Consider the following 27,647-nt stretch of genomic DNA (forward strand, 5'->3'; position numbering starts at 1 on the left):
AAGTAAAGGTGAAACAGAAGTATGACTGTTAGGCCATCGATCTGTTACTAATTAAGTCTTATGCTTACTGGGATCAAAAGATGGGATCAAAGTAAGAACTCTCAAGAAGCAAGAAAAAAAGGTGCTGGGAAAAGGTGTCAGTTGCAGCATAGTTTGTTTATAAATGAGCACATGAATTGTATGTACAGGGATCCTTCATAGTAACTACCTCTACTCCAGTGGAGTTGTTTAATAAAACAATGTCTTGCCATCTCTGACCACTGTTACTCACACCTGATTTCTGAAATGTGTATAAGAACTCTCGGCAGTGAAAAGAATCGGAACATCATAGGCTTGAAGCCACAGGCATCATTTCTATTTTGAGGTCAGTCTTACTCCTCAGATTTCCCACACGAATAAAAAGCGTTGGCCCATCCGCAGTCATGTGGCTGGGTCCTTCCTGCTGAATAACAGCTCTAACCACAGATGGTAGCCAGCTCCAAGTTAGATTGTTCTTTCTTTTGTTGAGCCGCCCATGGCTCCAACTGAAGTTTACGTGCCCACCTGGTCTTGTTGGTACTCCTAAGAGCCCATTCATATTTGCCCTTATTTGGTATTCTTAATGAGCACACAGTGGTCCACTGATTTGTGACCACCACTCTCTGGTTTGTTTAAAGACTATGCAGACTAAACTGTGTCCATCATTCTGGGGGCATGATTATGAATCCACTCACTGTTCTGGTTATGTTGCTTTTGAGTGCCTCATATCTGCGATGTAGCCATTACCTTCATTTTCTGAATGTTGCACATCTACTTAGATTGTTTTAAAATGCACATTTTCTTTTCTAGGAAGAGGGAGCAGGCAGAAATGTTATACTCTTTATCCATGATGAGTGTAGCATCAGGTGAAACCCTGAGGTGCTAGCCACAGAAGTTCTTATATATATCATGTATTTATCATATATCATACATATTTATCATATATTTTATCATATATGATATATGATATATGATATATATGATAAATATATGAGATATATATATTTGAGACAGAGTCTGGCTGTGTCACCCAGGCTGGAGTACAGTGGCACGATCTTGGCTCACTGCAACCTTGGCTCCCAGGTTCTAGCGATTCTCATGGCCCAGCCTCCTGAGTACGTGGAATTACAGGCGTGCGCTACCACACCCACCCAGCTAATTTTTTGTATTTTTAGTAGAAATGGGGTTTCGCTATGTTGGCCAGGCTGGTCTTGAACTCCTGGCCTCAATTGATCTGCCTGCCTCGGCCTCCCAAAGTGTGGGATTACAGGCGTGAGTCACTGCACCCGGCCCCCATTTTTATATTGAAGGTTGTGTGTGCATGTATACAGTATCCTAACCTGGTGCTTTTCAATCCTAGCTGCATGTTAGATGAACCTGGGAGCTATATATTTGTATTTGTGCCATCCTAGGAGATTCTGATCAGCAGGGCCCAGGAAGCCTCCTGATATCCATCTTTCCTCCATTTAAAAAATCGAGGTAAAATTAACATGACATAAAATTAAACATGGTGAAACCCCATCTCTACTAAAAAATACAAAAATTAGCCGGGCTTGGTGGCACGCGCCTGTAGTCCCACCTACTCGGGAGGCTGAGGTGGGAGAATTGTTTGAACCTGGGAGGCGGAGGTTGTAGTGAGCCACGATCTCGCCACTGTACTCCAGCCTGAGCGACAGAGTCAGACGCCGTCTCCAAAAAAAAAAAAAAAAAAGGAATATAAAATTAAACATTAAACACTAACTATTTTAAAGTGTACAGTTCAGTGGCATTTGGTATTATTACAGTGTTGTGCAACCACTACCTTTATCTAGTTCCAAGACATTTTCATCACCCCAAAAGAAGACTGTGTACCCATTAAGCTGTTGCTGCCCATTTCTCCTTATCCCCAGCCTCAGGCAGTCACCATTCTACTTTCTGTCTTTATGGATTTGCCTATTTATGTGGGAAATCTGAGGAGCAAGATCGATCTCAAGATAGAAATGATACCTGTGGCTTCAAGCCTATGATGTTCCAGTTCTGTTTATTGTAGAGAGTTCTGTTCTTACAGGCATTTCAGAAATCAGGCACTAATAATAGTGATCAGAGGTGGCGAGACATTGTTTTATTAAACAATTCGTATTAATAGATTCATAGAATATATGCCCTTCTGTGGCTTCTTTCACTTAGCACAATGTTTTCAAGATTCATCCATGTTGTATTGTAACATGTGTCAAATATTTCATTACTTTTTTTTTTTTTTTTTTTTTTTGAGACAGAGTCTCACTCTGTCACCCAGGCTGGAGCACAGTGGTGTAAATCACAGCTCACTGCAGCCTTGACCTCCCAGGCTCAAGCAATCTTCCCGCCTCAGCCTCCTGAGTAGCCGAGACTACAGTTCCATGCCACCACTCCTGGCTAAATTTCATTCCATTTTATGGCCAAGTAATATTTCATTGTATGGCTAGGCTACATTTACATTTTGTTTATCTGTTCTTCAGTTGGTGGGCATTTAAGTTGTTTCCCTCCTTTTGGCTATTGTCAAGTGCTACTATGAAATATAGGTAGAAGTATTTGTGTCCCTGTTTTCAGTTCTTTAGGGTATATTCCTAGGCATGGGATTGCTGGGTCATGTGGTAATTCTATGTGTAAGTTTCTGAGGAACTGCCAGGCTGTTTTCTACAGTGGCTGCACTTGTTTTTTTGTTTTTTTTTTTTTGTTTTTTTTTGAGACGGAGTCTCGCTCTGTCGCCCAGGCTGGAGTGCAATGGCATGATCTCAGCTCACTGCAAGCTCTGCCTCCCGGGTTCATGCCATTCTCCTACCTCAGCCTCCTGAGTAGCTGGGACTACAGGCGCCCTCCACCACACCTGGCTAATTTTTTGTATTTTTAGTACAGGCGTTAGCCAGAATGGTCTCGATCTCCTGACCTCGTGATCTGCCCGCCTCGGCCTCCCAAAGTGCTGGGATTACAGGTGTGAGCCACCATGCCTGGCCGTGGCTGCACTGTTTTACTTTCCCACTGGCAAAAATATAGGAGGGTTCCAGCTTTTCCATGTCTTTGCCAACACTTGTTATTTTGCGTTTTTTTTTTTTTTCTGGTTTGACTTTTTAAAAAATGGCTAACCTAGTAGGTGTGAAGTGGCATATCACTGTGGTTTTAATGTGCATTTCCCAATGACTGATGACATTGGGTTGGGCATCTGTTTATGTGCTGTTGGCCATTTGTATATCTTTTATTTAGAAAAATATCTATTCAAGTCCCATGCCCATTTGAAAATTAGTTCATCTTTTTGTTTTTGAGTTTTAAGAGTTCTTTATATATTCAGACTAGAATATATAAATGTGATGAGAACATGACTAGATACTTATCACATAAATGAACTTATTTTTTTTTTTTTTTGAGATGGAGTCTCACTCTGTCGCCCAGGCTGGAGTGCAGTGGCGCTATCTGGGCTCACTTCAAGCTCCGCCTCCTGGGTTCACGCCATTCTCCTGCCTCAGCCTCCCGAGTAGCTGGGACTACAGGCACCTGCCACCACGCCTGGCTAATTTTTTGTATTTTTAGTAGAGACGGGGTTTCACCATGTTAGCCAGGATGGTCTCGATCTCCTGACCTGGTGATCTGCCCGCCTCAGCCTCCCAAAGTGCTGGGATTACAGGCGTAAGCCACCACGCCCGGCACATAAATGAATTTCAAGTGGCATCCTTGTTTGAAAACTGCTCCCAGTGGGTTCCATTAGCAACCAGGCTCAAGAACGGGACCAGCGATTCATTCCTTGGGGGTTCTTACAACACACCTGGGAAGCTTTCTTAAACACAGCCCCTGTCCATCAAGCCACTCAGGTGATTCTGATAATACATCTCCACCCCAAAGGGAACAAGCATAAAACTAATACATGGCAAAGCAGTTGTTAAGGTAACCGGTGACCTGACTGAACAGGTGACATCAAAAAGAGAATCCTACGTTCAAAGGGAAATTTTGAAAAAAGAAAAAAGAGAGAATCCAGTGACTCTGTAGAGAATCAGTTACCATCAGCTTCCTGCTCCCTATTCCCGGAATGCCCTTGCAGAGCATTTGTGAAATGTGCAGTAGGCTGCCCTTTGTCCTGATGGTTCGTGTGACAGGGTGGTCCAGCCCCTTGAGGTGCCATCAAGACTTGTCATGTTGTCAGATCTCTCAGGAGGTGACACTTTGTCCACCTGAAGGGCACCCTGACATTCATGTGTAAGCCCTTGAGCGGTGCAATGCTTAGTTTTGTGGGGACTCGTCTGGTCAGGAGAGCACTCTCAGTACTTGTTTGAAACGTCCCTTTAATCGTGTCAATGTGGCACGTTGAGGTTTTCTTCCATGAAGAACAGTATCTTCAGCCTGCTTTGCCCCTACCCAAAGTACCCTTAATTCCAAAGGATGGCTGAGAGCTGGGCTCAAAACTGAGAAAGTGGGATGGTTCCAGGGCTGTTGGTGGAGCTTTCTAATGAAAAAAGTTCTCCATCTGATAGGAAGCTGAGCATGGGGGCAGGAGAGAGAGGGTTCCCAGGGTTTTCTGCCCCACAGGAGTCTCTTATGAGGAAACCCCATCCATGGATCTGAGATCCACCCTAGTGGTTCCCTTGTTGCTTCTGAGTCCATAGGGGCTGGAGAGCCTACTGTATTCCATGTGAGTCGCTCTTCCTTCCTGTCACCTTCTGCACCAGTCCACAACCTGGACCCCCCTTTCCCCACCCTTGTCTCCTGCTGGTCTAAAATGAGTTACTTATGCACAAATGTTGGGAAGAACATAGGGATTCCTGAGACCAGATATTGATATGTGGGAAAAGAGAAGAAAAAGAGTGTTTCAAAGGGCTTCAGTTCCATATAAATGCATGTGTTTTGTTAAATTCCATGTCAGGGGCAAAAGCTTTTTTTTTTTTTTTTTAAAGCAAAACATATTGTTTTTGCTATGCATTTTCTATAGGATTATCTTATGTACATCATATTCAGTGTTACAGAGAAGAAGGCGAAGGAAAATCTGTTTCAGTCTCTTCGTCAGCCATACATGTCATACATTAGCACATGCTCTGTATACCAGTTTTAAAGATTGATTATTATTTCAAAACCATCACCTCCCTCCAAAAAAGGGGAGGCTAGCTCTAGTGTAATTGTTGCATGTTACTGTTTACTCCATGCAGAAGCACATCACGGTGAAACGTACTTGGTTTATGTATTTGGCTGGCATTTTTCTTTTCTCTCTTCTCTGCCAGACTTTATGCTGTCAGGGATTGCCCTCAGTTGTCCTGTTTCTCAGAGCTTTTCCTACACTTGACAAGTGGCAGTGCCCAGTCTTCCACAGCTGGGTGGATGAGTAATTATTTGATGACAGTGCTGAAGATACTTTCATCATTCAAGGTGGAATTCCTAGTTTGGAAAACAGATGCTGGTGAAAATTACTCATCATGTGCCCTTCATATATGGTTCCTGTTTGCAGTATAGGAAAAAACAAACAACAAAGGCTTCACCCCAAGTCACCAAGATATGTGGGCGTTTTCCTCACACACCAAGCAATTCTCCAGTGAATACCAACTGGCATCCTCTAATTCAACTCACTTCTGATACCATCTGCCTAGAGTTAGAGTCAGATCCCACAGGGTAAGTTCCACAAGACTGCCACCCACTTCAAATTCTAGTTGCAAGTAGTAGATGGTCACTCCTGCTTCTGACTGACCAGCTATGAATCAGGATCTCCACAACCCCCTCCTTGGTTTTGATTAATTTGTGAGGATTGCTTAAAAAGCTCAGGGAGACATGTTCCCCACTTTATTGCGTGAGTAAAAAGTACGATAAAGGATACAGACGAACAGCCAGATGAAGAAGCACACAGAGGCCTGGAAGGCTCCTGAGCACAGGAGCTTCTGTCCCTATGGAGTTGGGATGCATATGGATGTGTCTGCCAACCCGGAAGCTGTCTGAACCCGGCACTTTAAAGGGATTTTTGTGGAGGTTTCATCACGTAGGCATGATTGATTATTAACTCACTCTCCGCCTTTCTCCCTCTCTCCAAGCTTCCAGTCATGGCTTGGTCTTTCTGGTGCCCACCCCCCATCCAGGAGCCCACCAAGAATCACCTAATTAAAAAAGACCTCCCATCACTCAGGAAATCCCAAGGGATTAGGAGCTCTGTGTGTCAGGATTCCAGGGTGAAAGACGAAATATCAGAACAAAAGATGTACCTATCACCCCTATTGCTCAGGAAATTCCAAGGGTTTTAGGAGCTGTGTGCCAGGACCCTGGGGCAGAAGCAAATATATTTCTTAATTTACCACAATGTCACACTTCTGACCCGGCTCACCTGGAATCTTCCTTGTCCATTTAGATGCCAGGCATGCGGGGGACAGATGAATGTTTAACTGTGAGCATCAGTCATTTAAGTGATTCTCAACCTGGGCTTGCAGTTCGAATGTAGCATTTCAGAAATACTGCTGCCTGTATTCCACCACAGACCAGTTAAGTTCCAATCCAAATGGCCCCTGGCCAGGGTGGAGATTCACTGGCTATGGGACTCCGTCTTGCTCACAATAGCCAGTGAATGTTTGTTGATCATTTCAACCCCTTAATGACCTTGGAAACTAGAAATGGGGTTTATAAAGGGGAAAGAGGTGGAATAGCTATAAACGCCACTGTATCATTTTTATGAAGTGGGAGTGGGGTATGGGGAATGAGGCTGGGGATAAGGTTTGATGTTCTGCTGACCATAAAATAATTTGCATTTGTGTCGAGAAACTTTCTCCTCTAAGCTCCCATAGCTGTGTCCCTGCCTTTGAGTGAATCTGTTGTGTAGTGGTAATTTGTTATGTATTTGGTCCCCCGGTGAGCTGAATTCCTTGAGGTTAACTCCTGGCACTGAGCATCTCAAATAGCTTTCCTGCAGTGAATATTTAAACAAATGAATAGCACTTTGCAGTTTTTTCATAGTGCTTTTCCTAGGGTGTGGTCCCCAAGCCCTCTCATCCTTAGCCAAGATTACATGCCCGAGGCTTGTGAGCATCATTTAGACCAAGCTTCATGCATGCCTTGCCTGGCAGGAGCTCTCTGTACATACCATCTGTTTGCCAGGAAGACTTTGCCCACCTCTGTGCCTTGGCATGGTCATTACAGACAAATGTCCACTGGGGTCAGGCCTACAACCAGATGGCAAGCTGTCAGAGGGGTAACAGGGAGTGGTGGGGACTGTGGTGAACTAGCGAGTAGCCCCTTCTAAAGGGATGGCTCTAGTCAGCTTGAGCCGATTACTGTCTTTGGGGACTGTAATCCCTGTGTGCCAGCCCTTCTGATTTTCTCTTTTTAATTAAAAAAAATTTAAAGAAGATGGGGTCTACCTATGTTGCCCAGACTGGTCTCGAACTCCTGGGCTCAAGTGATCCTCCTGCCTTGGCCTCCCACAGTGCTGGAGGGAGCCACCGCACCTGTTCCCTTCTGATTTTCAAGGGAGTTAGCCATTCTGGGTTTTGAAATGAAATCTGAGTTTTAATGTTGGCAACCTGTTGAGGTTTTGGTAGAGTACCCCAGGGCCAACACAGCAAACCAAGCAGAACACTTCTGCACCACAGTTGGCCCTGGGTGGCCTTGGAGTCATGTGGTTCCAGCTCTCGCCACCTGGCTTGCCCCTCTCTAAGGCAGAGAGGAGCAGAACTCAAAAAAATTCAGTGATGGATGGGAAGAGGAGGCTATGTTAGATGCTGGGTAAAAGCTTCCTTTTAAAAAATGGCTTTTAGTTTTGTACACACACCACAATTCCACCCACTCCCCTACTGACAATTACAGCTGTATTGGGGTGTCTTCTCTAGTCTTTTTTCTTTTTGTAAAGAAAGAAACCAAAATGTGATCATATATGAAGTAATTTTTTTTTTTTTTTTTGAGACCGAGTCTTATTCTGTCACCCAGTCTGGAGTACGGTGGTGCGAGGGAGAGCGAGCGAGCGAGCGCACGCACTTGGGTGTCTCCGCTTTTTTTCCCCTCGCTTCCCCTCCCCTCCCCTTCCCTCCCCTCCCCTCCCCTCCCCTCCCCTCCCCTCCCCTTCCCTCCCCTCCCCTTCCCTCCCCTCTTTTCTTTCTTTCAACGGGAATCTTGCTCTGTCGCCCAGGCTGGAGTGCAGTGGCGCGATCTCGGCTCACTGCAAGCTCCACCTCCCGGGTTCACGCCATTCTCCTGCCTCAGCCTCCTGAGTAGCTGGGACTACAGGCGCCCGCCACCACACCTGGCTAATTTTTTGTATTTTTAGTAGAGACGAGGTTTCACCGTGCTGGCCAGGATGGTCTCAATCTCCTGACCTTGTGATCCACCCGCCTGGGCCTCCCAAAGTGCTGGGATTACAGGCGTGAGCCACCGCACCCAGCCGTTTCCGCTTTTTGTAAGTGCACCAGCCCTATGGGGTTAGGGCCCTCCACCCATATGACCTCATTTAATCTTTATCACCCCTTAACAGGCCTTATCTACAAATGCTTTGGGGTTTGGGTTTCAACATGAATTTTGAGGGTACCCAGTTCAGTCCATAGCATTCCACCCCTGGCCCCGGAAAACTCACATCCTTCTCACATACAAAATATATTAATTCCATCCCAACAGCCCCAAAAGTCTTAACTCATTCCAGCGTCAACTCTAAAGTCCAAAGCCTCATCCAGATCTCGTCTAAATCAGGTATGGGTGAGACTTGAGTTATGATTCATCCTGGGGCAAAATTTATTTCCAGCCGTGAACCTGTAAAACCAGACATGTTGTGTGCTTCCAAAATACAATGGTGGGGCAGGTATAGGACAGACATTCCTGTTCCAAAGGGGAGAAGTAGGAAAGAAAGCAGGTCCCAAGCAAGTACAAAACCTTGCTAGACAAATTCCATGGGATCTTAAGGCTCCAGAATAATCCTCTAGCTAGATGCCCCACTTTCCAGTCCCAGTGGGGTGGCAACATCACCCTCACAGCTCTGTTGGGTGCCCTTCTTTGGCTGTGTGAGGCCCCTGCCCTCTGAAACTGAGGATGAAACGGCCTTGTCCCCTAGCCCTGTGTGGGAGTGGCAGCCTGGATGGTCTTTGAATTGCCTTCAGGGTGATTTCTTTGATTTTCTTGAAGAATAGTCCATGTTCTCATCTGAATATATCTATGGTCACATCTTATAGAATCCAAGAAATCCAACAGCCTTGTTTCATTCCCTTCCAATTTCTCTGTCCTTGTAGTTCAAACTGGCAGTGTCTCTACTGGTGTAAGCCCATCTTTCTTCCTGGCTTCTGCTAAGATGGCTGATTAACATCACGGGTAACCTCTCTATGGAGTGACTGTCTAGCCACACCTTTGGCGTTTTCTCCAGAACAAGCTCCCTCATTTTTGCATCCATCTACCCATCCCTCCCTCCCTCCCTCCCTGCCTCCCTCCATCCCTTTGTCCAGTCAGCCATCCCTGCCTCCATTCATCCCTGCTTCCATTCATCCTTTAGTCCATCCTTCCATCCTTCCCTCCATCCTTTCTCCCTCTATCCCCCCAGTCATCTCTTCATCTGAACATAGTGCACTCCAGGATCCGAGCTAGGTCCTGGGAGACAGGACCTCTATGATCCTTGACTTTGTGGTGTGCAGAGTCTGGTGGGGGCATCTGAAGACACTTGCCCTTCAGTGAAAATTCAGAGCTAAGCAGCATCTTGGGATCAGGGTTGCCTGGGCTTGTGGTGAGGCTGCCTCTCCAGGGAAAGGGGACTGTGGATGCCTGGAGAAGACTGAGTTAAGGTCATTTCTGAGTGTAGAGCACTGGACTAGTTTTTGGAAGATGTAAAACCAAAGGGCCTTTGCCCTCGCAGCCTTGTTCTCTGAGATTGGGTTTCTGGACCATCATGTCTGAAAGCCAGGTGAGTATGGCCCTTTGGCCTCCCTTGGTTTCTGGACTTGGCAATCACCCCTTCCTTCTGACTTGCCCCCTCTGCCATCACAAAGCCGACCTCGGGCACGCGAAGTTTGCGTCAGCAAAAGGAACTCACTGTGGAGTCCTGATAAGCAATGTTCCAGCGATATGGGTGGCCAGGCAGTTCTGAACATAATTAAGCAGGCCTGATTTACCTGACAGTTCTCTTGGATGACAGTGCTGAACCCTCAGCTGCTGGCTCAGTTTTGGGGATGTGCATGGACAAGTTTGAGAGAACAAATGTAGTTCAGAAAAATGGCAGCTTACTTGTTCTCAGTGTTGCTTTCAGTCTTGGAGATATCTGGGTGTTGTGCTTTTGTTTTGACTGGCCAGCTGTCCTGCCTAGCCGAAGCTCAGCTCTCTCTAGCCAGGGCTTGAGGTGGGGCTTCTATTCCTGCCTCATGGTCATGTGCATCAGCTAAGAGAAGGAGCTCAGGGCACAGCCACAGGCCTCCCAGTTTGTATGACTGAAGGCTGGTTCTGCAGGCTTCCTAGTGGTGGTATAAAGATTGGAGGAACCTTTGCAGACGGCCCAGTGTGTGTCCTCCAAGGGGACTCACTCTTGCCCAGCACACACAGTCAGCCTCAGGTGGACTCGGCCCAGTGCATGTGAGCCAGGCCGAGAATGCACCGCTTCCCTGAGGCTGTATGCACATTTCAGTGGTGGTACTGGAGAGGCTCAGTGTGGATGATAATAGCCTTCTGGATGCTCAAGGATCCAGAAATTTCTGCCAGAGTGGCAGGGGCATATGGTGACATACACTGGCTTGGTTTCATGTAGTATAGAGTTTGGAATAATTGTTATGATGTAGAGTATTTCCTGTGCTCCTCCAGGTGAATAAATTTACTTCTTTTCTCCTCTAAAGAAGGATTTGGGGCTCCCTCCTAAGCTGCCTTAGGCGGTTGCTGATAGGTCTGACCTCTGCGTGTTTTGGATCAAGTGTTGTTGCCCACGGTCCTGCTCTGAGGATTCTGTTGTTGTTGTTAATGATTCTTGTGAGCCAATATTGAGCAAAATGACAGAGTCCCTCCATCAGTGCCTGTTATTTTATATTTATATTTATATTTATATTTATATTTATATATATATATTTTTTGAGATGGAGTTTTGCTCTTGTCACCCAGGCTACAGTGCTGTGGTGCGATCTTGGTTCACTGCAACCTCTGCCTCCCAAATTCAAGTGATCCTCCTGCATCAGCCTCCTGAGAGGCTGGAATTACAGACACCCGCCACCACACCCAGTTAATTTTTGTATTTTTAGTAGAGACAGGGTTTCACCATGTTGGCCAGGCTGGTCTTGAACTCTTTGACCTCAGGTGATCCACCTGCCTCAGCCTCCCAAAGTACTGGGATTACAGGTGTGAGCCACTGTGCCTGGTCAGAGCCTGTTATTTTAGAGGGGGCTTCCTATATCCTCAGGACATCTCAAGTCCAGCTCAGGAACACCCTGGACTGCCCCACCTGTTCGATTGACATACCTGTGTGTCAGGCCCTTGCTAGGAGTCTGTGATAAAGGCAACAGGGACCCAAATCCTTCCTTCTTAAAGGGGAGCCTAGCATGGTAGAAATCTTCACACTCATTATAAGTTACCACTTCAGTGGGCACGCATTAATGCAGAGACACTGCAGAAGACATCACGCTCCATGTTTTCGTGATGCCACTTAACAGGGAAACCATCAAGGTCATGGAAATGGGCAGAAATGGTTACAAAGTGAGCTCTGGCGTTGCTGCCCCTCTTGCGACGGTATGGAGCTGAGATGATGGCCAAGCTCCCGGGCAGTGGCCTCCTGGTGGAGTCAAGAAGGATTGTTCTGGCCCAACGCTTGCTCAGGCCCCCTTGTTCCTGCCTTGCTCAGACAGCGGGCTCCCTTCTGCCCACACCTCAGCCTGCCTCCCCACTGTTCCCTGCAGCCTCTTTCGACAAAGCAGATCTGCTGATGACAGGCCCTGCTTCACTTCCCAGTGGCGTCCTGCCATCTGCAGAACACATCTCCTTATCAGGGCGGCCCACGCTTTCTTCAGGAGGCTTCCTTTCACCACACCCACCCTCACCCAACCTGGGCGGGACTAGGGCAGGTCCCAGTCCATCTGGGACTGGCCCATCGTGGCTCAAGGGTCCCCCATTCCTTCCCTCCCCAGGCAGGTTAGAAGCAGCCTTGCTGCTCCTGTTGGGCCTTGAACCCACTGCTGCTAAAACCCACCCATCCCTACGAGCTGCGCTTGTTTGCCTGGGTGGCTCTTCCCCTGTGCCTGGAGCTTTGGGAACAGGGTTCCTGAAACTGGAGTTTCCAGACTGGTAGCATTTTGTGTATCTTTGAGGCAGCATCTTGGGCGTACGTGTAGGCACATTTTTCCAGGCAGGACATCGATGGCTTGTCTCAGATTCCCAAAGAGATCCAAGACCTAAAAAGAACCACTGCCTGGGGCGGCTGCTCTCCTCTGCATCCTTTCCTGGCACATAATTAATATGCACAGGCTGGATGACTGGAGGTCACAGATGCTTGGCATTTCCCCCCGTGCTTTTGTTCATGGATTCAGTTGGTGATATATGCAGCGATGCATCTATAAATAGTGGAATTCTCATGCCCCAAAGAAAACTAGTTAAGTGACTGCTGAAAGGTTTTTTTTTTTTTCTTTTGGAGTGGAGGGTGTTAATTAATGCCAAAAAAGGCAGGTGATAAAATCCTTTTGTTCTTACTCTTAGAATCCTGGTGCAGGACTTTCTGCAGCTGGGCTCCAATACAAACCAGAGGGGGGAGGGGACTTGATCTTGGCAGTATTGGAAAAGCTTTAATTGATACTATGGAGCCCAAAGGTCTGTGACATCTTTACTCCTGTGTGCCGCTTGTCGTCTGAACGGATGGCCGAGACGCATCCTGGGTTGCCTTCCCTGTGATGCCATTTCTAAAGAATGTTATTGTTCAGCCCCTTTGCTCTCCTTGGCCAATGTAGTTTTCCTCGCCCAATTCGGTTGAATTTACTTCTTCCGTCCATTGTTACTATTTGTTTCTTTATTTCCCAAATCCTTCCTTAAAACTTCTCCTTTTTAATTTTAAAATATCTCTTCCTGTTGTATTCAGTAGTAAGTTAAGGACCAAAATATTATAATACTGTATTTTATTTTGAAAGGACTGTGTTAAGACTCCCATCTAAAATTTTGGCAATATTAAAAGTAAAAGGCTGATCGTTTACTTCTCTAACTGTACTCTCACCAGAGTGATCATTGTTAGAAATTTGTCAAGAGGGTAAAGGAGATAAAAAATCATTTAAAAGCGGAATACAGTTCACATTATACTTATTGCTATAAAGAGCTCTTGGAACCCTTGAAGTTTGCTTGGAATCCATTCTCTGAGTTCTGTGTGGAAGTGCAGGGAGCTGGCTGGCTCTGGCGTGGCTTCTGAGTCCTTGACTGCCCTTGCCCACATCCTGGTCTCACCACTTCTCAGGTGTGTGTCCCTGAGCTCAGCTTCCTCCTAGGTAACATGGGATGGTGATAGTGGACCCACCTCCTCACACTATCGTGATGATTAAGTGTTTGAGCACAGTGCTGGGCTTTGCTGTGTGGCTGCAGTGTTAGTTTGCACACCTGGCACCGTCCCGTGCAGTGGCCCTGCACATTCAGTGCTCCAGTATTTACATGACGTATCTATGTATGCATATGTCCTGCAGCTTTGCCTGTCCAAGTACTGTGGACGGTTACCAAAAATAAGGAGCCTATTTTAATTACATACACAACCAAAAGAAAAATTCATGACGTGTACATACTGTCCTGCCCCTAGGAAGTGTGATGTGCTTTAATATTTTCTTTTTAAAATAAAATACAGGGACCTACTCACTCAATTTCACTGCTCACTGATAGGTTGTGACTATAGTGTGAGAGTCCTGATATAGAGAGTAATGGGATGAATGAACACAAAGGATTGGAAGTAATTAGTTTCGGGAGTGTTTCAACATGTGTCCAGATATTTGGAAGATATTCTGGAACATCCACCAGCCATGACTTGGAATTTACACATAAAAATCTCCAGATGCATCTAACAGTTTCAAGTGAGTGAGATGACAGCGAAGCTAGTGATAGTATCCAAGTCTTGTGTTTTTTTCTTCTCCCAAGTATTTCATGTGACTTGGAATCCTTAAATTCTTTTTTCCCCACTGTAAACGAAGTATTCAATAAGAACCTCAGTGTGTGTGTGTGTATTTTAAAAACAGCTTTAGTGAGGTGTAATTTCCGTATCATAAAATGCACCCATTTTAGTACAGTCCTATGAATTTTAGTCAATTTATACAGCTGTGTGATTGTCATCACAATTATGTTGTAGAACATGCCCATTGTCCCCTGCTGTCCCCAGTCCCACTCACCTGACTACCAGTGGCTGGTTTCTCTTAGGGAAAGGCATGTTTCAGAAGTCAGACTTTCCTGAGTGGTATCATTTCTCTGCCCTCCCTGATGAGGGAGCTACAGTGGCCTGGAGTTCTTCCTGGTTTCTGGGCCATCATGTCTGAAAGCCTGGTCTGGAGCCAGTGAGGAGGACCCATTTGGGTCCACGGGAGGGGGCTGGGTACTGAGGACTGATCTGTGCGTGCGTGGGGTGGGTCTAGGGACTTGTAAGCAGCTGTGGAATGAAGGCTCGGAGCTGACTTGGGAGCCCCCTTATGAGGTCCTCTCACCTGCATTGGCTCCCCCTGTTAGTGCTTTGCAGCCATGATGCCATTCTTAATGCGACAAGCCCGAGTTTCCGATCACTCTAGTAAACAGCTCCTGAGCACCTGTTCTGCCCAGTCTATGAAGACGAAGCCATGCATCTGTCACACTGCAGCCCATTCTCCCTCTGATCCAGTCTCTCCAGCTTCCAATCTGCACATCTCCTCATGAGCATTTCCTGTCCAGACCAGTACCATCTATAAACAGCTCTAGAGCTGCCAGAGACAACCTGTTTTGGGTGGCAGACTCCATTCAGCATTGATCAAGTAATTCTGACTCATCCTGTATATGCAGTGGAGCACCTCCTGGGCAAGCCCTGGAGCCCTGTGGGGGTCAGGTCAGCATTGGAGGGGATGCCAGCCTTGCCCTGAAGGAACTAGTACTCGGGGAGATGCAATGTTTATTAATGGCCGCATTCTACTTAGAGTTTTAAGAACTACCACAGAAGAAATCAAGTGCTGAGGCTGGCCAAAGAAAGGCCAACTTGCTTCTGGCGGGGCTGGGCTGGGTCTGGACCGGAGGAATCTGGGCCACATCTTAGAAGAAGCATTAGCATTTCAACAGGAAAGGGGCGGGGTAGGGGGAAGCTTGGCAAAGGGAAAGAACAATCCAGGTTTGGGGATAGCAGTTCCCATGGGTTACTGGGAATGCGGGTGGATATGAGGGGGTTGGAGGGAAGCCAGGAGTTCCCTGTATGTGGTTTTGTGGTCTTAGAAGTGTGGTTCCTTCAAAATCCCGACTAGTGGCTTGTGGAGGATGGCAACTCAGGCCAGGTCTTTCTTAAGTGATGCACCTGTGCACCTGTGATCATTTGCGGACTCAAATTACTGTAGAATTTAGATGAGAGTCTGATGTTGTGATATCCAGTGCAGTAGCCACAGCCACACACAAATGAGTACTTGAATCCGGTCAATCCTGAAATGAAATGGGCTTAACCTGTAAAACACACTGGGTTTCAAAGACTCCATTCAAAAAAAGATTGAAAAGCATTCCATTTATAATTTGTATAGTCATTACGTGTAAAAATGATAGTATTTACAATATAGTGGGTTAAATAAAACGTGTTTTAAAATTCATTTTGCCTGTTTCTTTTTACTGTTTTAAGAAGTTTTGCATTAAGTATGTGAGCACTCATATCGATTCCATTGGACAGTGCTGCCCCAGAGAATTCTTTGTACCAGCTGGGCTAAAGTCTGTCTTTATTTTACTGTAAATTGTATCCCTAGAGCTTATATATGGAGGTGAACAAAGTGTTTTCACATCAGCTGAGGAGTGTGCTCTTGATGGGCTTATTGAGAAATTCCTTTTCTCTGTTTTTCTGTCTCAGAGGGACCCTTGCTGGGGGGCACTCAGATGATGGCTGCGGTTGGGTGCCCCTCTGGGTTTGGTTTCCTTTGGGTGGTAGACTCGAATTTTGGCCTCAGGTCAGCTTGCTTTTAGGTTCTGTTCCTTTCACACAGTATTATGCTGCTAAATCAGAATAATAACAACATTCTCTCAGTCTTTAGAGGAAAAAAATAAAATGGAAGGAAAACAGGCATTACTGGAGAATGTAATACATTCCAGAAACCTTGATAATAGTCTCAGGCCTTCTGCCTCACCACCTTATAGGAAAATGGAGAAAACGGAGGCACAGTGAGACTGAGTCATTTGCCTATGCTCAACCTCTAGGAAGTACTTAAAGTATAATTTCCTCAGTATGAAGTTTTTCTCCCTTGAAGTTTTAAATAATTGTTCCCATCTATGTCTGTGATTCAGTAAAATGTATACTGAGGGACCTTAGACGTATTCAGTCATTACTGGGTGGCATTTTTCAGGTGTTTGGACTTCCATTGCACCAATGCCTGAACATGTCTGAGAACCGGTAGGATCACTAGGGCCGCAGAGCCCGGGGGGTTTGCTGGTTTTCTTGAATACCTCCTGGACTGATTTTCTTAGAACAGTTTATTCTTTGCTGGAGGATAGAACATCTTGCTAAGATGTTGTCTCTTTATCTTCTCTGGACACTCCCTTTCTGGTGGGCAGACCCACATTCAGGAAACCAGATTGTAGATCAGAAGGTGGCATGGTCAGTGGAAACTCAGAACAAAAGGCCTAGGGGAGGTACTCAGGGATGTTGCATCAAGTTCTGGTAGTCTGATGAACGTCACCTTCCTTCCAAGGATAGATCGGTCTTAAAAAAGAGCTGTCCGAGTGAGGAATGACCCTGTAGTGGTCTGTCCTCCCGAGTCCTCCATTTCTTATAATCTAGGCTTTGTGATCTCAGTCAAGTTAAAATGCCCTTCTGTCTCCTTCCAGTTCTTTCTTAAGTGTTAATTGGCTCTAAACTGGGTTTTCTTTGGTATCAGTTCCTGAAATTGGCTGGATTAATTTATCATACACTTTAATGAAGGACTCTTGTGTTTGAGGGCTCTGGCTTAGAAAGGTGAATCCTTTCTTCCAAGGAACTCACAGACTGTTAGGGGAGGTAGCCTGTCAAATGATGACTGGCTATAAAGCAAGAAGCACTGTCAGTAATGGAAATGTGAGCAGTGGTCTTCCTTACCCCTGCCCTACAGGACTGCATAGTGGGGAAGGACAAACCAGTTCTCTCCAAAACATGTCTATACTTGGATAACTTTTTTGTGAATCACTGAAGATGCTCATGTCATCAAATGAGATGAAATATTCAGACTTTTCACAAATTCTGCTTATTTCCTTCCTTTGTCCAGATCTCCAAGTGGGTTAACCAGCTAACTATACTAACAGCTCCAAAGTCTCATTGCTTAGCAGAATAGAAGTTTCTCACTCATGTCAGTTTAGTATTGGTTGGGGAGGCGGGGGGACCTCAGACTGCTTCTGTGGTATGGCTTGCCCATCTTTTGAGGCTTTGCCATCCTCCAGTGGGTTCTTTGCTTTGGGCCCCCAGGCAAGGGAAGAGAGGGCATGGGGAATCCTGCCAGAAGCTTCTGGGATGAACCTTGGAAGGGGTGTACATGGCTTCTGCCCACATTCCGTTGTCTAGAGCCCAGTCACATGGTCCTACCCAGCTGCAAGGGAGAGAGACTGTGAAGTGTGAACTCTCTGTGGGCCCAAGAGGAAGAGGAAGCAGGGGTTTGGTGGACATGTAGCACTGTTGCTGCTCCATGGCTTTGAGTAACAAATGCCGACTCACAGGAGGCAGCCTTTAAGTATTAGCTCCATGGATTGGGTAGTACTGTTTCATTGTAACAATTGAAAGATGCATCTGGCATATTTCTCACTGGGGTTTTATGACCTGAGTGATATCCTTGCTGGGATATCAGTAACACTGACCTTCAAACTCAGGTGAGTTGGCTGTGAACAAGCTCCCCCAGCTCCCTCAGGCTCTCTGGCCCATTGCTTCACTGTGAAAAGCTATGCCCTGGAGAACATGCTGGCACCTGGCTTTGCAGGTGGACGTTCAGGAAGATGTAGGTGCCAATGAGGGGAATTGTGTTCTGGGAGGCTCATGCTAAGGTAGAAAAGTCTCAGTGAGATGGACATGGTTGAGGGCTAAAGGACAGTGCTACACCTTGTCACCACTGAAGCAGTGAGACAGATCTTGGTGGTGTGTTCTTCATGTTTCAGATTGAAGACTCTGAGGCTGGTGGTCTTCTGTCAATGCAGCTTTGCACTCCTCAGGCACAGGGGTTTACCTGCATCTGATTCTCTGTGGTTATTCCCCACCTCCCTCCAAAAAATCACCTACAGGCATCCATGGTCACTTGTCTTATGGATTTACTGCCACTCATAAAGTCTCTAAACATCCCTTTTTTCCTTGAAATACATTTGAGGAGCTGTTTGCTTTTTATATTAGTCTGGAAATTTGTCTATGAATTATGATAGTTTTGTGTTAGAGACAATGAAAAGACTGACAGTGTATAATTTTTTTTTTTGATTCTCAAGAGGACTTAACCTTTCCACATGGAAATTACAAATGTTATTTAAGAGTGATTAGTTCCGAGGCTCTATCACTAACAATTGGGACACTCACACTACATTAATACATGGATGCAATGTTTAGATTGAGTTCTAGGTGTAATTACTCTTTGCCCTACATTCTAGACTTCTAGAATTGGACTTGAAGACAAGAGCCAGTTCAATTCCTATGCACATTCTAAATAAATACCTTGGGCAAAAACACAGATTTTAAATGATTATTCCAAATGGCTTTTCAGGATTAGTGGGACAGGTTTGTGGTACATTCACTACTATTTTAAACTTTGACAGGGAAACGAGCAGTCTCTCTAAAACAACTTCTGAGCTTCGTTTTTTTGGGATGATCAACATCCCTGGGAATCTGATGAATACCATGTACTGTGCTCATCAGTGTTTCTTTCTAATTTCAGGGAGCTCAGGGACCCGTTCACTGCTACGGGAGAGCCTTGGCTCTGAGTGTAAATGCTTGCTACCAAAAGCTTGGAGAAGCAACTAGCACAGCAAACAGGGTCAGATTTACCACATAAGTAACCACAAGCGGGCTGGTGTCCAAGTTCCGGAGGGCTTTGAAACTCACTGTGAGCCAGGTAGCTTAGAAAAGGTGGAGGAAGTCATTAGGATTTCCTGAGGATTGCGTTGGAACTGAAACCGAGATTAATAGTATCCTCTCTGAAGAGCATTTTAACAAACGTGAATTGGAAATATAAAGATCTTCTTGTTCCCTAAGACTGGAAGGTGTAGCACAAGTGCCAGAGCATTGCCTTGGCCTCCTTTTGATGGAGAGAATGCGTGAGGGATCAGCAGCGCTCATCCCTTCTCACTGCTCCACCTTCTGCTACCCACCTGCAGTTTCCTACAGTTTGGTCCCGGGAAGGTGTGGGCTTCAAGGCATGGGTCCCCCACCGACTACCCTGCTCACCCTCTCTGGCCCTGCAGCCTCCCCAGCTGCTGTATTGTGGTCAGCAGAATAATGGCTTCCAAGATGTGCATGTCATTAAGCCCTGGAACCTGTGAATATGTTGACATGCGTGGCAGAAGGGACTTTGCAACTGTGATGACTTTAAGGATCCTGCCCAGGGAAGATGATCCTGGATGATCTGGGCAGGCCCAGTGTCATCACGAGGGTCCTTATAAGTGGAAGAAGGAGACAGAATAGAGAGAACCAGAAAGATGGCATCCTGAGAAAGACTCATCTGGCCATCCTGCCTTTGAAGATGGAGGAAGGAAAGGGCTACTAGCCAAGGACTATAGAAGGAGGCCTATAGAAGGTGGAAAGGGTACAGGAGCAGATTCTCCCCAGAACCTCCAGAAGGAATGCAGGTCCCGAACCCGTTTTAGACTTCTAATGTTGAGAACTGTAAGGGAATAGATTGTTGTTTAAAGCCACCATGGCCCAGGTGCCATCTCTTAAGGGGCCCAGCAGGATACAATAGGCATAGGCAAAAAGGGAACAAAAGAAGCTGAGCTGTGCTTTCTTCCTTCTCTCCCCTCTCTGGCCCCGGAATGACCAGCAATGTGTATTTGTTTGCTCTGCTGAACCAAGAAATGTGGTTTGTGAAGGGCAGGATCTCCATCTGGCAGCTTTCTGGGTGGTGGCTGAGGGCAGAGAAAGCGAGTGACTCTGGGGTTGATGCTGTTGCGGGGGTGGGATGAAGAGACAGTGGCAGCTGGCCCAGGAAGTCTCCCACCTTCCAAAAGTGCTATCAAACCTCCACTGTCTCCCTATCAACTTGTTGCTTGAAGGTCAGCCTGCTTAGGCCTTGCGGATTCATCTGGAACCTGGGGCTGAATGCATTAAACATATCCCCAGAGGGTGGTGAAAAAGACCACTTCTTTCTTTGCAGGTGGGAGTGTGAGGTGATGGGAGAGCGCTTTGGCAACATCTCTCAAATATTTACTGTCAGCTCATCTCCCTTACTTACAGTAAAGAGCAGAAAGCTGGGACATACCTAAATGGATGACCCAGGGTGCCTGGTAAATAAGTGACACCGACAGAGCTAAAAGAAGTGAGGTGATACCAAACTGAAATGCAATAAGTTTATGACAAAGAAGAGAGAAAAGGAAGCTGAAATGTGAATCCAAGTTTTCTGGATCTTGAGTGGTTATATTCCCTGTAGACATTATGGTCTGAATTTTTTACATCAGATTTAAGATATGGGGGTAAAACTTCATATCCTTTGACCTTGAAATTTAGTTCTGGGAATTTTTTCAAAGAATAATTATAAGTACAGCTTATGAGCTTTATAGACGCAGATATTCCTTCTATCATTAATATAAAATTGAGATATATTTCACATGTGCCATAATATTCACCATTTTAAAGTGTACAGTTCAGTGGTTTTTAGTATATTCCCAAGGTTGTACAACCATCACCCTATCTAATTCCAGAACATTTTCTTCCCACTAAAAGGAAACCCTGTGCCCATTAACAGTCACTCCCATTCCCTCTTTCCCCCAGCCCCTGGTGACCACCGATCCACTTTCTGTCTCTCTGGGTTTGCCTATTCTGGACATTTCCTTTAGATGGAACCGCACAACGTGTGGCCTCTGTGTCTGGCCTCTTTCACCCAGCACAGTGACTTCAGGGTTCATCTGTGTTATAGCATGTGTCAGTACAGTTGACCCTTAAACATCATGGATTTGAACTGCATGGGTCCACTTATTCTCCTGCTTCTGTCACCCCTGAATCGGCAAGACCAACCATTCCATGTCCATGCCAGCCTGCTCAATATGAAGACTAAGATGAAGACCTTTATGATGATCTACTTCCACTTAATGAATAGTAAATAGATTGTCTCTTCCTTGTGACTTTCTTAATAAATTTTCTTTATCTTACTTTATTGTAAGAATATGGTGTATAATGTCAAAATATGTGTTAATCAACTGTTTATGTAATCAGTAAGATTTCTGGTCGGTAGTAGGCTGTTAGTAGTTAAGCTTTTGGAGAGTGAAAAGTTATACATAGATTTTGAAAGTTCGTGGGGGTCAGCGCCCCAACACTTGCATCTATTCCTGCATTCTGTCTTATGTCTGAATACTATTCCATCATATGGGTAGACCATGTTTTATTTATCCATTCAGCAGTTGATGGCTGTTAGCTGTTTCTACCTTTTGGCTATTGTGAAAAATGCTGCTATGAACATTCATGTACAAGTTTTTGTGTGAACATATGTTTTCATTTATCTTGTGTATATACTTACAAGTAGAATTGCCGCATCATATGGTTATAACTCTATGATTAAGTGTTCGAGAAATTGCTGAACTGTTTCCCAAGCATGAGTGGCTCTCGTGCATATTTATATTAGTGAAAATTTGGAAATAATGTAGATGTCAATAGTAGGAGAGTGCTTAGGTAAATTCCATTAATCCCTTTAGTGAAGGATTTGTACAAATGCAAGTTATTTATTCAGCAAGAATTATTGAACACCAGCTTCATGCCCTGTCTTGGACTAGATCAAAGGCGGTTGAGATGGGGTAATTGTTCTCAAGGAGCTTGAGCTATTCAGCTATTCCATGTGATGTTTACAAATAATTTATGACAAGGGGGACAGAATTCTTATGCTATAGGGGTAGGCTAGCTCCAGTAAGTTTTGGAGAGACTCAAGGTACGAATTAAGTAAACATGTTACAAAGTTAAGTGGAAAAGGTAGGATAGAGAATTGCACATACTCTGTGATCATGAGTACGTCAGAAAATACCAGATAAAAACAACTCATCAAAAAAAGTTGGAGAAAAACACACTAATAGAGGAATAGTGTGGTGTGGTGGTGTCAATGGACATTTTTGTGGTGGTGTCAATGGACATTTGACATTGTGTGGTGGTGTCAATGGACATTTCTCTCCTATTTAAGTGTCTCCTAAATTTTTTTGTGATGGAAACAAAAATTCCCCTAGTCTGTCTGTGGTGACTGGGAAGGAGTGGGTGGGGGAGAAATTAGCATCAAGTTTTTGGGGAGATGAGAGCTCCAGAACCTGAGATAGCATCCCTATGGGTGAAGACAGAACCTCAGAGGAAATACCAGTGTGTGCACGCTGCTAGCCTGTACCCCATCTTCCTCCCCTTCTCAGCCACTTCTCTCCTTTTGATATCCCCTGCCCATCTGTGGCCCTACCTGGACACCAGTAATGCCCCATTGGGTAGTTAATAAGGACACTTTTTACGATTTTCAGAAAAAAATTGGTCTTTAAAGTTATTAAAAGGCTTAGTGATGTTTTTAAGAAGACAGAATTGAATTGCTAATCTGTTTGCTCAAATTCTGTTATCTAATATTATTCCCATGTATTAAAAAGGATTCTAAGGTCAGAAATGAGAAACTGCCCTAGCCAGCTGACCTACTGGCCCTGACTATTCCAGAATGCTCTACTTTGGGACTGCTGTCAATGTTGGGAACCCCACCACAGTTGAAACTGACTAGAACTGGGAGTGGGGGAGTACCATACTCAGAGAAACAGGGATCTTAGAACAAAGTGCTTTTTCTTTTTAGCTCTACCTTTATTTTTAATTGTCTTCTCAGCATTTTAACTAGTAAAATCAAATATAATGAAAATCAGTTGAGGTGTGGTGGCTCATGCCTGTAATCCCAGCAGTTTGGGAGGTCAAGGTGGGAGGATCACTTGAGCCCAGGAATGCGAGACCAGCCTGAGCAACATAGTGAGACTCTGTCTCTACCAAAAAAAAAAAAAAAAAAAAATTTGCTGGGTGTGGTCGCACTTGCTTGTGGTCCCAGTTACTCAGGGGGCTGAGGTGGGAAGATCGCTTGAGCCTGGGAGGTTGAGGCTGCAGTGAGCTGTGATTGTGCCACTGCACTCCAGCCTGAGTGACGGAGTGAGACCCTGTCTCTGGGGAAAACAAAATGACATTTACAAAAATAGAAAATATTCCCCCTGGTGACACTTTAACCACAAGATTAGAAGCCCTACATCTTTGGTAGGTGTGAAAATAGCTTGGAGAATTAAAATTAGGCATAAATAAATTCCTGATGTCTTTGAGAGTTTGAATCATTGGATGATACTGTGATAGAGGAGAATCTGGGAGATGTTGAGGCATCAGGATCTTTTTCATTTGAAGCTAAATGGCCTCAATTGGGTGGTTTGAGCTCTCCTGTTTTGTTTGTAGATTTCCTGTCTCCTTCCGCTTGTTAATAGACCACTGATTTCTCTGTGCTCCTGCTTGTGATAGTGTGCCCCTTTCCGCTTTTAATTTTTCTCTTCTGTTTTATTGTGAGGGGAGTAAACTGCAGTACTGCCATTCCCCCGCTTTCGTATACATGTGAATGAGTGTGGGAAAGCTGAAAGACTTTAGCGCATTTGGTGTAGGGGATAGCCCAGAGCTCCTTTCCTGAAGAACCAAAAATATTTGAACATTTCCAATTCTGCTTTGTTTTTTACACATAGTCCTTGACATATTTCTGACTCTTTTTCACCTGCATTAAATTTCTTTTTGGATGCAACTTAGTCCTGTGACTATCTAAGGGTTTAGCCTTTCCACATACCCAGCAATTTCTACTTTCCTCTTAACTATATGCAGTTCATACAGTGCCTATGCCAGCACTAGCATTTTCATTTTTTCGAAAACAGTACAAACAAAATGCATTAAACCAGATGTAAGCCAGGCGGCTTTGAGGCCCACAAAGCTGGTTCCTCCATCTCTGGCCCACCTTGGCTCTACCGTGAGATAGTTCTGTCTCTACCAATGACCGTAAACCATGCAATAAAATGTAAAAATTGCCCATGTGATGTGGACAGACCTAAAGATGCTGAGCTCTGCAAACTGAACTTTTTCCCATGCTAAGGTCTGGATTCTGGGTTCCTTGGGAAATACTGAGAAGTGTGAATCTGGCACTGAAGGTCAGTTTAAGGGTGTGTCGGAAATTGCAGGTATGGATATATGGAGTCATGGCCATGGCTTCTGAGCGAGGACGTGAAGGATTCTCTTAGGAGTAAAGCCAATGTGCTTTGGGATCATTCTCAGCTTCAAAAGCTTCTTTTCCCTCCAAGAACCCTGCTGGAGTCGCGTTGAGTGAGGAGACTAAACAGCTAACCTTCATTTATGTGGAGGATGTGTACAAATGTCAGAACATGATGAGCAGTGTTTTGTGCCCAGTGACTGAGAACGGATGTGGCTCCCAGGCAGTGGAGACGGTGGGTGTTTGGCAGTGATGATTTGCATAGGGTAGAGCTGGTCTTTGCAGGGCTGATGGGATTGGGGTACGAGAGGGGAAGAGGAAGCCTCTCCACAGGTCCAGGAAAGACCGAGAACAGATTGCTTGGACTGTAATGAGTGTGATGTTTTGGAAGGCAGGTGAACAAACTCATTTGCCTGAAAAAGAGATTGTGTGTGTGTGTTGGGGGTGGGTGGTGGGGGGTTCAGGGGGGCGGTGGTTAGGGAGTTGAAGAAGAAAGAGCCAGAAGCTTTGTATGGGCTTGGCTTGGGAGGGACTTTTCACACCAGCCCAGGGGGGTTGCTCTAGCAAACTCAGTGCTGTGAATTTCTTCTTTTTTTCTTTTTTTGAGGATGGAGTCTTGCTCTGTCGCCCAGGCTGGAGTGCAGTGGCACAACCTTGACTCACTGCAACCTCTGCCTCCCGGGTTCAAGCGATTCTTATGTCTCAGCCTCTCCAGTAGCTGGGAGTGCAGGTGCACACCACCACACCCAGCTAATTTTTGTATTTTTAATAGAGACTTGGTTTTGCCATGTTGGCCAGGCTGGTCTTCAACTCCTGACCTCAGGTGATCTGCCCACCTCGGCCTCCCAAAGTGCCGGGATTACAGGCGTGAGCCACCATGCCCAGCCCAATGCTGTGCATTTCTGCATGGAGAGCCACTGTGCTTGGGGAAGAGTCTTTGGACATCATTGTCTCCACCCAAGTGAGAGGATGATCATTGGCAGGATGAGGAATCATGGGATTGTCCAGGATGAAGCCGACCACCTCGCTGAGGATGCTGATTGTCCCCAGATGAGGCTGAGATTGCTCCTGGGTGGCCCTGGCCTCATCCTGACATACAGGAACCATGCTTTTTAGCCAACAAGAGCCAGAAAACACTCCTTGCTGAAAAGTTACCACCAGAAAACGCCAGTGTTACACACCTCCAAATACTTCCCCTCTGACCATGAAAGAGGAGCCGAGATTTATTCGGCTCTCCTTTGGCTGATCTGAGTGCGGTGGTGTTTACAACTAATTGATCACAACCGATTACAGATTTCTTTGTTTCTTCTCCTCTCCCACTGCTTCACTTGACCAGCCTTTTAAAAAAAAGATGTGATCAAATAGATTCTGGAACTGAATAACTCCTCTGAAATGATTTATGACTGAAGTAATGTTACTCACCAACAACTTTCTCGAGAGAAAAACATCATTTGATATTGGTAAAGTTTAGAGTATTCATGATAGATAGGATATGCTGTACAAGAGAAAACTATGCAATCCCTGGCCCATAAATATTTTGGAATGATAATTAGGAAAATACATCTAGACATTCTCAATGCTGTTATTGAAACTCGTGCCAGAATTTGACTCCGCAGTGCTATAAGGATGGGTTTCTCACCTATAATTGTTTACTTTGTCTTTTTTTGGAAATATGGTCTTGTCTTGTCACCTAGGCTAGAGTGCAAGTGGTGCAATCATGGCTCACTGAAGCCTCGAACTTCTGGGCTCAAGCAATCCTCCCACCTCAGCCTCCTGAGTATCTGGGACTACAGGCATGGGCCTAGCTAATTTTTTGTATTTTTGGTAGACGTGGGTTCTCACTATGTTACCCAGGCTGGTCTTGAACTCCTGGGCTCAAGCAGTCCTCCCACTTTGGCCTCCCAAGTGCTGGGATTACAGTTGTGAACCACTGCACCTGGCCAATATTTGTTGATTAAATGAGATCGTGTATGTAAATGTGCTTAGAATGTACCTGTGCATGGGCATTTTTCATTTTTCCTTCCTTTTTTTTTTTTTTTTTTGAGACGGAGTCTCGCTCTGTCGCCCGGGCTGGAGTGCAGTGGCCGGATCTCAGCTCACTGCAAGCTCTGCCTCCCGGGTTTACGCCATTCTCCTGCCTCAGCCTCCCGAGTAGCTGGGACTACAGGCGCCCGCCACCTCGCCCGGCTAGTTTTTTGTATTTTTTAGTAGAGACAGGGTTTCACAGTGTTAGCCAGGATGGTCTCGATCTCCTGACCTCGTGATCCGCCCGTCTCGGCCTCCCAAAGTGCTGGGATTACAGGCTTGAGCCACCGCGCCCGGCCCATTTTTCATTTTTCTCTAGAGGCTTATTTATGAATATCATTACATTAGTCTAGCAGCAATTTACTCAGAACTCAGTTTGTGTTAAAGTAGAATTTTTTTTTTTCTTTTTTCTGTGGTTGGGTCCCATTCAGGATGCGAATCATGCACAACAGTCTGCTGTTACCTGCTTGACTGGGACCCTTGGTACGGCACACCATTCCCGACTGGTAAAGGCATTGTGCTGCCGACATCAGTTCCAGGATGGGACAAACTGCACACAGTAGGCTCATCTTGTGATGTGATTTCTTGAGTGCGTCGTGTTTGGGTGGATATATATGGCATATTTCACCTTCTGTTTATTTCTGTTTTTATATTGATTCTAACTTTTTAAAACCGTGTGTTTCAAAAGATTAAAGCTCGTGTTGTTCTGATTGTGTCTGTCAATTTCTGAATGCCCCTGGGGAGAGACAGCCTTGTTGTCAAACCAGTTTGGGGAAATCACATGTTTAAAATTCATACTGGTCTCATGGGGCTTGGCTGTGGTTGTGTCACTTTCTCAGGTCCAGGGACAGAAGAAGTGGGAGGATTGACTTAGTGAAATGTAGGTGATCGGATTCCCATGCATAGCAGTCAGTGTGCATTTATAGAGACAGCCCAAGAGATAGCTGCCCAGACTCAGACAATTATAGGTGTGTCTCGTTTTATATGACAGCTGCAGTCCTAACACTGTCTTGTCAATCAGTATGATCATGGGGGATCGGGGAGGGGGGAGCTCTACTTTTAAAAATCCATCTGAAAACTCTTCATCTCTCTTGTCAAGCACAAATTTCCTTAATCAGATTTTCTTCAAGGAGAGATGCCTGTAGACAAAGTGCTTTT

At 45.4% G+C, this 27,647-nt stretch overlaps 1 protein-coding gene across 1 annotated transcript in view; it reads left to right on the forward strand.

Annotated features, from left to right (window-relative positions):
* WWC3 (WWC family member 3) overlaps positions 1–27,647 on the forward strand; it is a 129,037-nt gene that overhangs the window by 19,018 nt on the left and 82,372 nt on the right. The gene's annotated exons all lie outside the window — the stretch shown is intronic.

The sequence above is a fragment of the Rhinopithecus roxellana genome, chromosome 7 (assembly GCF_007565055.1).
Source record: "Rhinopithecus roxellana isolate Shanxi Qingling chromosome 7, ASM756505v1, whole genome shotgun sequence".
Taxonomy (NCBI): Eukaryota; Metazoa; Chordata; class Mammalia; order Primates; family Cercopithecidae; genus Rhinopithecus; species Rhinopithecus roxellana.